Below are 16,730 nucleotides of genomic sequence, written 5' to 3'. Positions count from 1 at the left end.
GTGTGAGAGACAACTGATTATTGTATCTCGTGCACATTGATGATTCTCTTTCTCTCTTTCTCCTTTCCTTCCCATCTCTCTAAAAATAAATAAAAATATTTCAAAAGCAAGAAAAAAAATAACAATAAAAAATCAGCTACTTCCTTTGAGGACCTTTTCCAAGGGCTTGTTACCTAAAATAGCTAGAGTCCTTTCATACAAAGAACTTAACATAAAATTAGGAGGAAGTATCCTGGCTGGGACCGCTTTTGAGAAACTCACTTCTTTTGCCCATGTCTGATCTAACAGTTTCTCTTCCTACCCCCATCCCATCTGGTCCTCCAGAGATGTGGTCAGATGTCACTGATCCATTGAAAGCCCCAGCCAATTCAAGGAACTCCGCTCTTCCAGGGATAATGATTGCTTCTTAAAACCCCAAGAGATTAGAAAACAGTTCCTGTGATAACCAAGTCCCGGCACAGGAGCCTCAGTGACTTGTCATGAGCTGTACAAACTGGCTGATAGGATCTGATATGTATTTATCAGTGACTTCTAGGCACATCACATTCCCAGACAAAAATTCTTCTCCCTTAATGCGTTTTACTTATGGCTTAATTTGTTTGTTTTAAAGGCATCAGATGCCACACCTGTATTCAGTGTAACCTCATTCCTTTTAGAGAGCACCCGTGCATCCATTATGAGTGAAAATGCCATGTTCAGCTGTCCTGAAACATTTACATTTTCATTTGCTTAGTCACAAAGGGTCTGAATCAATGGTTGTTGAATGATGAAAAAAAAAAAAAAGGTATGGTGTTGAATACAAATGTTTACTAATAGGTTAGTTTATTAGGGTGTTCTATAAAAAACAAACCTAGAGTCCTAGATTGATTAGCTTATTAATCATTATGACCCAGTTATGTTCCAGGCATTGGGGTAGACCTTGAGGATGCAACAATCCTGTTCTCTAATAGCTTACAGTCAGAAGAGACAGCCGTGGGAGCAAGTAAGATCAAATAGAACATGGATTTAGACAGGAAGGAATGGTTTAATGTCTAGAAAGGAGACAGGTTAAAAAGAGTATCATAGATAATATTACTGTATAAGTTAGTAGCTAACAAGCCCATTTTTAAGAGTAAAAGGAGCAACTTTTATTTATGAACTGACAAAGAGGTTTATCACACTGGTAGGCCTATAAAATATTTTGTTTAATAACTATTTCTAAAATAAAATTGTTTCCAAAAAATTAAAATAACATATCAATATGTTAAAAAATTTTAACTTCTATCTGTTGATTGTCTAAATATCAGAAAATACTATCAGCAGAATAATTACTCTTTGGCACATATTCAGAGTTTAGTCAATTTTATGCATGTCCTTGTCTAAATCCTTATCTAAAAAACTTATTTTTTCCAATGTTGTTTATTATCATTTTTTCCATAAAATTGCTTACAATCTTCTTCAATGTTGCATTTTATGATCATTAATTTTGAAATTGCCAACAACTTCAATTGATTCTTCATTGACCATAACATTTTTAACTTAGAAAATAATCTATTTACATGCTGCAATACCTAATAAATTCAGAGAAAATACTGTTAAACAGACAAATTCTAACTGTAAAGGTTTAATTAAAAAAAATATATATATAAATATATATTTCACTTCTAGTCAAGATGGAGGCACAGGTAGACACTCTTCACCTCCTCACACAACCACAGAGAGAATTACAACTAAACCTCCAAACAAATAACACCCAGAGCTGTCAGAAAATAGAACTGTATGGAAGTCTGACAGCCAAGGATTTAAAGAAGCCACACTCATCCAGATGGGCAGGAGGGATGGAGAGGCAGAGAGGTAAGGAGACATGGTGTGGAGCAGTAAGGCGGTCACACACTCATGTGTGGTGGATAAAAATTGGGAGGGATACCTTGGGAGCAAGCGATCGCAGCCTCATGCCAGACCACACAACCCAGGGTTCCAGCGCCAGGCAGATAAGTCCTCATAACTTCTGGGTATAAAAACCAGTGTGGGTTGGGGTAGCAGAAGAAACTGCCAGATTTCAGGAGACTCCCCTTAAAGGGCCTGCATGGTCTTAGTACATTTGCAAACCCACCCACTCTGGGATTCAGCACCAGGTCAACAGCTGGAAGGGTGCCAGTTGCATACAGGGAGTAGGTGAAGTGATCAGAAATGGGGCGAGTGCTGGACATGAACGAAGGGGGGGATTGCTGGAAGGAAGGGGGGTATAGTGTGGAGAAGGAACAAAGGAGGAAAAATTGAGACAACTGTAATAGCATCATCAAAAAAAATTTAAAAAACATTTGATTAATGAATACATGAAAAGAGTGTGTGTGTGCACACGTGTGTGTGTGTGTGTGTGTGTGTGTGTGTGTGTGTGTATATGTATATATATTTCAGCCTAAACATTTTCTTACAGGTACCACCATTTTGCCACCTTTCATTGACACATACTGCCTTTCTTTGATAAATACTTATAAAAGACAAACATTGTCAAATACTGTGTCTATTAATGATTTTTTAATGTTTCTCTAAATTTGGATGTTGCAATATAATCAGCTTTCCCAATCTCATTCCATTGCAGCACAGATATAAAATTATCCAATTAAAAATAGCTCCACCCTGGCACTTCCCACAGATTGAGTTATCCCAAAGCACAGTTACAGAATCTCAAAACTCACTATTACACCTTATTTGAGTTCTTATCACTTAGTTTGTTCAGTTTCTTTCTTCTTTCTGCAGGGTGTGTTTCATGTTTTGTTTCCAATAATTGCAATTTTCTAAAAACTTCAAAAGCTGCTGTTTTTTGCACTTAACCAGTTGAATGCTTTCATGAAAGTTCCCAACTGCTTTTTTAACCAATGCAACAAAAATATGGGGGATCTGTTTACAAAGAAGTTCGATGCCATTTTAATATACTTATGTTTATTTGCAAAGTACCACCATTAAATTCTCATATAGTTCTAATATCCAACTGATGAAGCAGGCAGCATAGAAAGAACAGTCAATATCTGAAATAAGCAGAATACATGAGAATGGAAGAAGGAGGTAACAAAACCATGTGAGAGGAGAGCTGAGCAGGGCTGGCAACCGGGCTGAGACTGGAGACCATGTAATGTTCAGCAGGTCCCAGCCAGCTGACCGCATGCTATCCTCCAGCAGGACCCAGCAGCCCCACGTAGGGGGAAAGGATACACTGAGGTCAAGTTTTGCATCTGCAGGGTAGATGCAGCAGGCAAAGCAGGAAGGATGCTGGCAGGGGAATGATGGCATGGATACAAGGGGGCGTTAGGCTGGACAGGAAAGCCCACGGAGGAAGGCATTGGGGGTTCTCAATAACACCAAAGAACAGGCAAGAAATAAAAGAACTGAGGGATTGTTGCGAGCTAGGCTGGAGACAGACATGGAGCTGTGGTGATTCAGATCACAGAGCTCTGGGGAACACCATCTAGAGAGTAGCCGAGGGGCTGGAGCGGGCTGAGGAACATCGAAGTCTATTATGTGGGCTGTCAACAGGGACACTGAAGGCGCCCCACGGATCATCCTGGTCGTGGGAGTTAGAGGACGGGGTAGAAATCTATGAGCCAGACACCAAAGTCTTCAGTGAACAGAGAAGATAGGGAACTGGCAGAAATAAGGAAGACTGGGAGCTGGGGGAGGGGAGAATAAGCTTGAGACCCTGAGCTACAAAGCAAGGATTTTTACTTTGAGATGTAAAATTAATCATCCAGATGTGGCATCAGGGGATCTGTCAGAATTCTAAATGTCTTCTTCAAAATGGGAACCAGAGAGCTTCTCTATAATCTCAGTCATTACCATCCCCCTGTGTGAACCATCACATTTAATACATTCATCAGGGCTGCCAAGCCATTATCATTACCAAAATACCATCATTATTTAGAAAGCCCCTTGGATTCAAAGAGATAAGACATAGTTTGACAAACACCTTCTCAGAAAATGGAGAGACTTAGCTAGCAATCACAGAAAACTCACCCACTGGATTCCTAATGTCTGCCCTGGTTTCACAGAGACTGACACAAAAAATGGGGCGAGCAAAAGACATAGGAACATGGAGTTTTAGACCTGAGACCTCAGGCTTGTCTATAACAACTAAATCAGCAGCAACAATAAAAATGCATTACAGACAGACCCAGAGAGGACAGCCGTGAAGCTGGCAGAGAACTCACCAGAGGCCAAAGGAGCCTGGGATCCGCACCCCTGACTCCCGTCCAATGGTCTGCCCACTTCACAGCATTCCTACGGGAATCTCTCAGACAAGCCCTATGAGACTCCACCGCATCACCTTCCAAATGGGAACAGGAGGAACTTTGTACCTAATAGTCTCAACGTTCCCTACAAAATTCTCTGAAAAACCATTTGGATTTCTGATTCCAATGAAGAGACAGTGACTCCCTCAAGAGGACAGAAGTTGAGGTTGGATTAGATTATGTCCAAAATCACCTTGGGCTACATCCCGTGACTCAATGGCTCCTGCCCTCTAGAAACTTAGATCTGAGTTGCTAGGCCAGCATATAATCACTGGAAAGTAAACGCACCCGGACATGAGTACCCTTTAGGGGTTCTGGAGCTCCTCCCTCAGCTCTCTTCCCTGCGACCCCCATTCTGCTCCCGAACCCAGGCCGCGCTACACACAGCCGGCCCACTCCCCTGGCAGCCCTCATGCTGCCCACTTGCCTGCTCACTCTCTCTCCCTGGCCTCCCAGGCCCCGATCTCCTTCCACCACAAGGGCTCCTGCTTCTCTGCTGCCAGGATCCCCTTTATCTAAAAGCCACATGCTGGGCCCAGTGCAAAATAGAAACATTCCTTATTCAAAATGCTGGGGAAAATGTTCTCCCCTTCTTCCGCTGTCTCTCAGTGAGCCCGTTGTGGTGATGTTTATCTGTTACTTAATGCTGCGCCCCCTCAGCCCTGGGGTTGCGTGCCTGTGGGGTGAATGCAGACCCCCCCCGGCACGCTGGTGCATGCATCTGACCCAAACATCCCCACCCTTGTGCCCAGGCCCCCACCAGGTGGGATCAGGCGAGTGGGAGGTGGCAGGAGGGGGACCCTGACTTGAACCGGGGCTCCAATCCCTTTGGGCCTCACTTACAAAACACGAATTCAAATATTAAACTGTTAAGAATTTTAAGATGGCAAGTGTAAAGCATTAAACCCCAAGCACGGGTCCCTTCTGCGCTCAGGGCTCTGTGTGCCCACGCAGGTCACACACCCATGAAGTCAGGCCTGGCCGTGTTGCTTATTGTCTCACTCCTTTCAGGTCTCTGCTCAAATGTCTCCTTATCAGAGAGGTCTGCCCTGACCATTCGGTATAAAGTAGCAATCCGCCCACTCACCTTCCAGCTTTCTGTTTCCTCCTCACTTCCTTTAAATTTTTCTCAATAGACTTTATCACTACCTGATATATACTTACTTGTTTATTAAATGTATTGTTTGTCTCTCCTCTGCTATAATGTAAGCTCCACAGGGGAAGGGGATTCATTATATTCATTGCTGCATTCCCACTAGTGGCTAATGCCAAACACATGGTAGGGGCTCCATCAGCATTTGCTGGGCCAATAAATGAATGGTTATTACACTGCCTTATGACCAATACAAACAAGAATGTCACAGAATTTCAGAAAAGAGTGAATTCTCCGTGGGCTGGGGCCCCTGAGATCACAGAGGGTGTGCAGCTCACATTTTCAAGAAAAGCAATTACAATCCACAATAACTGCTTTCTTCAAGATTTATGCAGAGAACTCTGGGTCACACAGAAGGCCCTGGTGGAGGAGATGTCCGTTGGTTGAGGGTGAGTAGGACTGGACCAGGTGGATGTGCTAGGTGTGGGGTGGGCTGGGGCTGTGCTCCCGGCTGACAGGCTGGTACAAAGAGAGGCAATAAGGGGCCTGGGTGGGATGCGAGGGGTTTAATCTGGTGCTTTAAAAGAAAAGAGAGGGTCTAGATGCCTGACAAGAATAGAAAGAGCATTAAAGAAACTTTGAAGACAGAAGAGAAAACCAGAGGCAGGAACATCCACTTCCTATTTGCAGAGCATGAGAAATTGGTTTGTTTGAAGCAGAGATCCTGTTTCTTTTAATAAGTCATCAAATAGAATTGCAATTCAGGAGCGTCTCAAACCAGAATGGCTAATCTAATACATTCAGAAATACATGACAGCAGAAGCACGCTTTTTACAAGCCCTACGTTTTCTTCTACTAGGGAACTAGAAGCAACACAGTCAATGCTTTCTTCGAGGTTTGGTACATGTTTGGGGTATGTCTTCTTGGTGAATTGATGCTTTTATTAATGTATATCTTCTCTCTTTTTTAAAAATAAAATAGAGAAATATCTTCTCCATTTTTTTTTTACACTCCTCAGCTTGCTGACTTTAGGGTATTACATATATCCTTAAATCAAATATTTGTACAACACATAAGTTAATAAATGGAATATCTCTGAAAGTGACATTTCATATTCTAAGTATGACCCTATTCTTTATATGTATTTTTATGGTTTTTCAAATTTAAGTATTAGAGACTAGATGCTACTTATCAAAATTTTTACAATTGTTCATATAATGTATGGGATTTTTAAATTGTGCATACTTTAAAGAACTTATTTAAAATTTAAAAGATGTTATTTTTATTCAAATTGGATAAAACAGGTACAATGATATTTAGAAAAGTATTATGAAAATCTTTTAGTAAAAAATAATTGTATTAAAAACATAGTTATAAAAAGTCTAAACTGTTACAAAAGACAAAGAAGGACATTATATATTAATAAAAGGGTGAATTCACCTAGAAGATACATGCCCCAAACATGTACCAAACACCAGAGCTTCAAAGTATATAAAGCAAACATTGACAAAATTGAAGGGAGAAATAGACAGCTTTATAAAAATAGAGGATACTTTAGGACCCAATTTTCCATAATACATGTAACAACCACACAAGATTGGTAAGGAGATAGCAGACTTCAACTCCACAGACAAATTAGACCCAATAGATATACACAGAATATCATCCAACAACAGCAGAACACAGATTTTTCTTCAGTTCACATGGAACATTCTCCAGCATATATTAGGTAGCAAAGCTTAATAAATTTTAAAAGACTGAACTATACAAAGTATCTTTTCCAATCCTAATGGAAAAAAAACAGAAATCGACAACAGATGAAAAACTGGAAAATTCACAAATATATAGAAATTAAACAACATAGTCATAAACCACCAATGGGTCAAATAAAAAATCACAAGGTAAATAAGAAAATATCTTGAGGGGAATGAAAACACAACATACCAAAATGTTCGGGATGTAGTAAAAAAAAAAAGAGCTAAGGAAAAATATACCGTTGTAAAAGCTTACCGTAAAAGAGAAGAAAGTTCTCAAAAATATGATTGTATATCAGCAATTTTATATGGTAGTAATGGAACCTAGTAATAATATTGGTTCATAATTATATTGGACCTTGGCTTTTCTTTTTTCTCTACCTTCTTAACTGTCTCAGCCCTTTATATATATCTCAGTAGGCTTTGCAGTGCCAGGAGTGGCAAAAAAGCATATTAAATAAATAAAAATTAGCCTGGAGGATGACAAAAAAGTAGCAGCTACAACCAGAAGCTTTGAGCTTGCCTCTGCTAGCACCTCCAGCCATATCTCCCGCCAAGATGTCACAGAGCCCCCCAGCCAGATTTGTCCCCTAGGACAAAACCATATATATACAGCCCCCAAAGATGGATCCCAAAAGACCAGGTCCTTCACAAATGGAATCTCTCACAGATTAAATGTCCCCAAGATTAAAACCCTCACAGACTAGACACCCTAGAAACTGAAACCCTCACCAACTGAACCCCCCCAGACTGAATCTTCACATGCTAGACCCCCACTTATTGGAACCCTCATAGACTGAACTCCTCACAGTCTGAGCCCCTCACATCCCGCCCAGCACACCTATCTAGCTAAGTCCTGATCGCCCTCCACCCAAGGGCATGTCCTCCCGGGCACTCCCGCTGACCCCCAGCCCCCTGCACAAACCGGGAGGGACACCATGGTTGTGGGTTACGACTGTTCCTCCACAGAGCCCCGCTGGAGAGCGCTCACTACACCTCCTGTGTGTCCCTCAAAGGCTTCCACCCACCCAACACGGAACAAAAGTCACGGGCCCTCTAGCCTCTCATTAGCGTCTATTGTGAACAAAGATAAGATTTTGGTAATTTATATGCAAATCTATTAAGGTGTCATAGTCATAAACACTTTTTTCCTCGTTATACCTGGCTACTTACAAAAGACTTTCTATTGGGAGTACTAATTTGTTCTAATTAAAACTTTCTGGAAACACATTGTATAAATTATGAATAAAATATCTACATGAAGCAACCCCCCCACACAGGGAAATGTTCAAACAACTTCATGCAAAAGCCAGTGAAGTAAATAAACACTATTTTCTCTTGGAAGCTGTGTATATTTTCATATCTTGGACTACTAGGGAGTCAAATTAATATTCTTTAAAGAAAGTATGTTTAAAATACTTTCAAGTTCAAGTTCAACAGGTAACTAGTTGTACATATCTTAATGCTATCATGGAATGAAAGGAATATCAAAAATATTATTCCATGTGGAAAATGCACAAGATAACAAATCACAATACTGGTAAAACATACTCATCTGTATTCATCTGCTCCTTCATTAATTGAAAAAATTATTTAAGAAAAAGACATAATCATTTCTGTGATTAACTGAGATTGTTTTAGTGATTTACTGTAATATGATGTAGGGTCTTTTTCCCCTCACAAACCACTAAAAACTACAGGGCATTTTCTAGTTTCTTTTAAAATACTGATAGGATCATAAGTGACAGTATTCCAGGTAAACTAAACTATTCACATTAATATTCCTTACAAAAATTTTTCCTAGAAAATGCCTTGAGTGTATTATATCACACTGGTTAAGCACGTCCACTGCATCACTTGTTGGCTTGGACAAATGATCCAACCTTTCTGCTCAGAGCCTTTACATAAAATTGAAATAATAGCAGCTCCTAAGTTTGTTGTAAGAATTAAATGAGTGAATTAATGCTAACCAGTATTCTTTATTAACTAAATAAATATCTATTAAGTGTCTATTGTAATATGCAAACACTGTTCTATCAGAAAACAAAGGCAGAGGTAAATTTTATGATGGTAACAGGCATTACAGACAAAATCAAAGTTGAGGAAGGGGACAGGGAGTGAATGTGCGTGGTAGAAGGTTTTGGTAGTGTTGCTATCTCATACAGGGGAAATAAAGACTATCTCAGTGAAAAGGTGACATTTGGCACAAATTCCAATATTTCTTCTATTCTATGGAAGAATTAAGAAAGCTAAGGGAGCCCTGACTGGTATGGCTCAGTGGATTGAGTGCCAACCTGAGAACCAAAGGGTTGCCGGTTCAATTCCCAATCAGAGCATATGCCTGGGCTGTGGGCCAAGTCCCCAGTAGTGGTTGCGTGAGAGGCAACCACACATTGATGTTTCTTTCCCTCTGTTTCTCCCTCCCTTCCCTTCTGTCTAAAAGACAATTTTTTTTTTAAAAGAGAGAGCTAAGGGAAAGTGTTCCAGGCAGAGAGGTAGCAGCAGGAACGAAGGCCCATTGGGTGCAAATTGTGTGTGCCTGAGGAACAGCAAGAAGGCCAGTCTGGCTGCAGCTGAATGAGATAATGAGCGAGGAGTGGGGATGAGGTCAGGGAGCCTTGTGGTAAAGCGCCCCGGAGATCGCTGTCAGGACCTGGTCTTTTACTCTGAGAGGGAAAGCCAACGAGAGTTTTCAACAGGGGCATGACAAGGTCTGGCTAACATACTGAGAAAGAACAGTGCTGCAGGGAAATGTTAGGGAAGAACGGTAAGTTTTACATATGATGATACCTTGCACCAGACTGGTAGCTGCGCGGATGATGAGAAAATGATCAGATTCTCAGCACTGTCTAGTATCGAGTTGATGACCCTCAGAATCTGCCAATGGATGGGATTGTAGGGCATAAAAAACACAGATGAGTTAGGGATGACTGTGAGGCTTTGACAGAGCAACTGGAAGAATGGAATTGTTATTGGCTAAGATGAGACAGCAGGAGAAGCAGATTTTGTGGAAAATTCAGAAGTTTATTTTGGATCTGGTAAGTGAATGATGCTTATTACACAGCCAAGTGAAGCTATTGAGCAGACAGACATAAAGCTTGGATTCGAGGGAGTGGTCCAGGCTGATGATACAAATTTAGGAGTTACCACATATAGACATTGAAGTCTTACTGAAAGTATAATACAGTTCAATAGGGCACATAATCTTTAAAAAAATTAATCCTGATGTGTCCTTTGACTTGTATCATCCTGAAGTGTATTTTACATCCTAAATTGCTAGAGATGCAAAAGGGGAGGTATTAAGTCTTTGTCATCTCCAAATATGCAAGCTGATAAGCCACAAGCAAAGTCAGATGAGAAAAACATATTGGCTCTTCATTTGCAACTTATCTCACTGGCATACTGGCCTTACACTACCTAAAGAAGAATATTGCCCAAAGTAGCATTCTGAAAAAAATGTATTTGTTCAAAAACTCGAATAAAATTGAAACACAGAACCCTATAAGCAATCAAAACTCTCTTGCTGCAGCAGCAGCACAGTAAAAAAACAAACAAAAACACACAAAAAAAACCCCCAAACAAACAAAACCCTACCGTATGGAGAACTGAAACAATTAGCTAAGATAAAATTAGGGTGCTGAGCATCCCTATTATGTTTGAGCATCAGTACCCAAGGTGATGTTTCCTAGGTAACAAAAACTCTCCCAGGCACAAATATTGTAAAATACAGTCTTCCCAAATGTTGTGTTCAAAATTTCCCCCAAGTATTTAGACATCAAGCATTTTCTAAGCTCTTCCAAAAAAAACCCAACCCACTTTCCACTGAACAGACAGAAAAGATATGTGTTTCTCAGGAACAAATACTAACAGTATTTAGACTTGTCTACAAAAATAAAAACAGAACAACAAAAATAACATTAAGCCCACAAAATCTTCCAACCAAACCAATATTTTCCCAGTATTACATTTGGATACATCAAGGACTTTCTGTCATTGTTCTTTTTTTCCCCTTTTTTGCCATTGCTTTTAAAGTATCTCACTGAGTTAGATAACCAATAAAGAAGAGGAAGGAGTAAGAGTGAGGCCAGTTTGAATTTTCAGAATATCTGATATGAAACATTTAAAAGAAATATATGACATTAAAATACATCTAATATAGAGAACTAAATTATCCATGTTTTACCAAGTAAAATTCATTTAGGAACCAACCAAAATTAATGTAAATTGCAGATAACATGACTATTTATATAGAAAATGCTAAGGAATCCACAAAACAACTACTACAACTAATAAATGAATTTAGCAAGGTACAGGGTTTTTTAATACATAAAAATCAACTGCATTTTTATATAATAGCAACAAGCCTAGAAAATGAAATAAAAATGCCATTTATAATAAGATAAAAACTATTTCAGAATAAATTCAATAAAGATATGAATGACTACACACTGAAAAATATAAAGCATCAAGAGAAATGAAAGATTGAAATAAGTGGAACTGTAAGCCTGTTAATGGACTGGAAGGCTCAACTTTTTGTCAACTTTTTCCCAAATTGATTCTCAAATTGAGTCAATGTAATCTCAAGCAAAATTCTCCCCAAAAGCATTTCTGAAAAAAAAAGATAAAATGATTCTAAAATGTATATGAAAATGCAAAAAATCTAGAATGCCCAAAGAAATTTTAAGAAAAAAAAATGACAAAGTTTGAGGACTTACACAAGCTGATTTCAAGACTTAGGAGAAAGATGCAGTGTGGTACTGACAAAAGGACAGGCATACAGAGTAATGGAATAAAATAATGAGTTCAGAAATTAATTTAGCCATATTTGATTTTTGACAAAGGTGCCAAGACAATTAATTGGGGAAAGAAAAGTTTTTCCCAATAAATGATACTGAAGTTGAATATTCCTATGGTGAAAACAAATTAAAAAAAATATCGTCCTTATCTCACACCATACATAAAAATTCATTTAAAAGTGATCACGAAATAGACCTAAATGGAAATGCAGGGAGCATAAAACTTTTGGAAGGAAAAAAAAAAGCAACCTTGGGGTAGGCAAAAACTTCTCATATAGGACACAATAAACACAAACCAGAAGAGAAGCCAAACTGGTAAGTTGGAATCTACCATTAAGGCATTTCCTATTCAAAAGGTACTATTAAGAATTAGGTGATGGTTTCTTAGATATGATACCAAAAGCATAAGCAACAAAAAACTAAAAATAAACTGTACTACATCAACATTAAAGACTTTGGTGGTATAAATGTTACCATCAAAAAAGTGATAAATAATAAAATATTCCCCAAAAGTGAAAGGACAACCCATAGAATAAGAAAAAAATATTTGCCAATTATAGGTCTAATAAGAAACATGTATACAGAATATATAAAGAATATACAGCTCAAAAATAAGTCAAATATCCCAATTTTAAGATAGATATGGTCTTTGAAAAGATAGTTCTCCAATAAACACATGACAAGATGCACAATATCATTAGTTATCAAGAAAATGCAAATCAAACCACAATGAGTTAACACTTCACATCCAAGAATGGCTATCGCCAAAAAGATAAAACAAAGAGACACTGGAATCCACATGCTTTGCTCTTGGGATTGTAAAATGGCACAGTCACTTTGAAACAGTTTGGAAGGTCCTGAAAATGTTAAACATGCAGTTACCATTTGACCTAGAAATTCATCGCAGGTATACACCCAAGGGAAATGGAGACATATGCCCACACAAAAATTTGTACACGAATATGCCTAGCATCGTTATTCATAATAGCCAAAAAGGAGAAATGCCCTAAATGCCCATCATCTGATAGATGGGTAAATAAAAGATAATATATCCATATAATGAAATATTACTTGGCAACAAAAAGGAATGAAATACTGACATATGCTCCAACATGGATAAACCTGGAAAACATTATGCTAAGTAAAAGAAGCCCATCACAAAAAACATATATATTGTATGATTCCATTTATACGAAATGTCTATAATAGACAACGGTATAGAGATGGAAAGCATGTGGCTGCCAGGGGCTGGGGGAGGGAAGGATTCAGAGCCACTGCTAATGGGTACAGGGTTTATTTAGGGGGACAAAAATGTTCTCAAATTAGATTGTGTAATGATTTTACGACCCTGTGAGTAATGAAAACCACTTCACTGCACATTTTAAATGGGTAAATTCTATGGTGTGTAAATTATATCTCAATAGAGCTGTTTAAAAGGGTTCCATAAAGAAAACAAACAAAAAAAAGCTACAGAGTAGGAGCAAATATTCATATTACATATATCTGACAAAGAATAAAATCTATAAAGAACACTTCCAAGCCAAAATATGATGGTAAACAATCTAATAAAAATAAGTACAAGATTTGATTGGACACTTTACCAATATATTAATGGCCCAAAACGACATAAAAAGATAACTGCCATCACGAATCATCAGGAAAATGCAAATGAAAACCACTATGAGATACCATTGCTTTCCCATTAAAAAGGCTAAAACTGAAAAAAACTGGAAGCATCAAGTGTTAGCAAGAAGTAGAGAACAGGAACTTCCATGCGCGGCAGGCAAAAATTTAAAATGTTAAAAACACTTCAGAAAACTGGCAGTTTCCTAAAAAGTTCAAAATAACACCTCCTATATGGCCCACTCATTCTACTTCTAGGTTTTCACCCAAACATACACCCACACCAAGGTTTGTACATGAATGTTCATAGCAAACTTTACTCATAATGGCCCCCAAATGGAAAATAATCCAACTGCCTATCAACAGGTACGTGGATAAAATGAGAACTGTCCAGAGCAAGGGAATACTGCTCAGCAATAAGATGGAATGAACTACTGATCTACACTGCTACATGGATGAATGTCAATAATTATGAGTGAAATAGGCCAGACACAAAAGTATACATGCTATATACTCCCATTTATATAATATTTTTTAAAAATGCAAAGGAGCCTTGGCTAGTATGCCTCAGTTGGTTGGAGTGTTATCCTGTGGACCAAAATGTCACGGGTTCAGTTCCCGGTCAAGGCATGTACCCAAGTTGTAGGTTCGATCCCCAGTTGGGGCATGTACAAGAAGGCAACCAATTAATGTTTCTCTCACATTGATGTCAGCCTGTCAGTCTGTCTCTCTCTCTAAAAACGATGGAAAAAAAAATCCTCAGGTGAGGATTAAAAAAATGAAAAAAAGACAAAACAATCTCTGCTGAATGAAAGTGGGCCACTGGCTGGCTGGGATCAGAGGCAAGGGAGGGAGAACTTCAAGGGGCCACAAGGTATCTTTTGGAGTGATGGAAATTTTCTGTTCTTGATTGTGGTCGTGGCTTTCTGGGCATGACTCTCTCATATTCATTATTGAATTGTTCGATTTACATGGGCGTAGTTAATTTTATGCAGATTAACCTCAAGAAAGCTGATTTTTAAAAAGAGAACCAATGAAAAAAGAATTCATACAAGTTAACTGTGTATTAGCATATCCAGTGTTTCTGTAAATAGTGCCTCTAAAATGTTTAACAGTGTACTTAGTTTTTTTCTTATGTTCTTCAAACATTGCCTCTAGATGTGGGTTTTGTGATTAATTTGCCTGACAAACTTCATGCAGTGCCCCCTAAGCGTTCATCCCAACCCCATTCCTCTGCGCATTAACACGAATTCTGAATGAGTGTGGTCTATATTAAGTTAAATTGTAAAAGAGTGGAAAGCACGACAGAAAAGCTCAGTGAGGGGTGGGGACAGCCGTGCTGACAGTACAACATCTAAACGTTGTTCTAACGTCCATTCTGTTCCAAGCTCTTTTGTGCTCTATGCCAACTGCTTTTGACATAAATTTCTGCTGGTGAGTATACACATGGTCCCCAACCTCCAATAGTTCGACTTACAACTTTGTCTGCAGAGACGTACTGATGAAACGATATCAACGTCCAGAAAGTAACCAGCCAGTATTGAGGCCCTACTCTTTATGGAAGACCATTTCCCACACATTTCTCTCAGTCAATACTCACTATAGCCTGCTAATGTAAATATTATGGTGATCCCCATTTTTTTCCAATTAAGGAAACTGATGCTCAGAGAGGTCCAGTTATTTGCCCAAATTCATGTAGCTGGTAAGAGGCAGGGCTGAGAATTATATATTGGGGGTGCTTTTTAACTGATTTAAGTGACAGTTCCAACACAGAACTAAAGCAAGTGAATACAGGTAGCTTTAAATTTAAGTATTAACACTGTTTCTCATCATCAATAAAAAAGTGTACATTTAAATACACTACTGACATTTTGTGGGGCTTTTTCTTGTCACCAGAATTTCATATTCTTCCTATTGGACAGTCAATATTTGGTGGGATATTGATTCACCTGCTTCTTTTAAGAGCAGACTCTGTACAAAACGAAGTCACATGTGCTTCTAGGGAGCGTCCCCAGCCTCTGGAGAGCTATCACCTCAAGGAAGAACTAGAAATGTGACAAACTGTAAATCAAGCAGGATGGCCAGGAGCCAGGGAAGGCTGAACTCAGGCCACTGGGAGGCGGCGTGGAGCCTGCAGTCAGAACTGCTCCAACAGCTGGGCTCCCGGCCGGCAACAACACACATACCTGAAACCCTGCGGGTCACCGTCTCGATTGCCATTCGCCATCAACTGCGGGTCACCACCTAGAGTGCCATTCGCCATAAGCTTCCAGCCTGGACATTTTTTGAATGTTTATACAGAAATGTCATAATCTACTACAAAGATTTTAAAGGCAGAATCTTTTGAATAAAATGCCTTGATGAGCACTAATTTGCATCCTGACATGATCCCCAGTTAAGGTGGTGTTTAAACAGTCATAAGGGGAAAAAAGACATAGATTTAAAAAACTAAATTGTTAGACTAATTCTCAATTCTTCTGAATAGCTTTGGCAATTGAAAGTCTGAAAATCATAAATATAATAATATAAGTATATATTCTGACCTTCAACAAAAGTTCTCTTCAGTCACTCAGATCAATAATAAGGTATTTCAGAATTTATTTTATACAGTTACACTTTCTATCACTTACTTCTAATGAATCTAGTCCTGGACTGCTCCTAGGAATTACCTCACTTAAGAGTGAAGCATTTGTGTGTGTGAGGGGGCAGGCTAATTTCATCTCACATTTAAAAAATACATGTTCAAGTACAGTCCCTAACTGAACATTTAGCTTTCGTATTTCTTCCCTCTTCTGATTCTCCAGTGTGACTAGAATGCAGAAATGATCTACTGGGGTTGATAACGTCAACCCCAGTTTTACTTTTCTTATTCTGGCATGAGCTCCAGTTCAGTCATATGTGTGCTTAGCAGGCAGCCAAAGAGTAGAGGGAAGGGACAGAGCACACAGCTACCATCTGCTGCTACCTCCCCCAGCCGCCCTAGAAATGAAGACAAGGGTAGGAGTTCCTCCTGGAGACAAGAGCAGAGTGTACTTTACAGTGGCCCACAGAAGCGTTTTCAGGAAGCAACATTTGGACCTTGCACGCTAAAAAGCAAAACAGTCATCCTGAAGGTAGGTGTACCCTGCAATGGTAGCATTGAATCCCACCGTGGAAGCCTCAGATTTTCCGTTTACCCCCGCAGCTACAGACTAGACCA

General features: G+C 39.1%; 1 protein-coding gene across 2 annotated transcripts in view; it reads right to left on the bottom strand.

Moving 5' to 3' along the window:
* CAMK1D (calcium/calmodulin dependent protein kinase ID) overlaps nucleotides 1-16,730 on the bottom strand; it is a 396,613-nt gene that overhangs the window by 135,784 nt on the left and 244,099 nt on the right. The gene's annotated exons all lie outside the window — the stretch shown is intronic.

Source organism: Pteronotus mesoamericanus, unplaced genomic scaffold, assembly GCF_021234165.1.
Source record: "Pteronotus mesoamericanus isolate MK-2021 breed Mesoamerican mustached bat unplaced genomic scaffold, CSHL_Meso_final contig_130, whole genome shotgun sequence".
Taxonomy (NCBI): Eukaryota; Metazoa; Chordata; class Mammalia; order Chiroptera; family Mormoopidae; genus Pteronotus; species Pteronotus mesoamericanus.
Note: the sequence above shows the minus strand (reverse complement) of the source record. Positions and strands in the feature narration are given on the sequence as shown.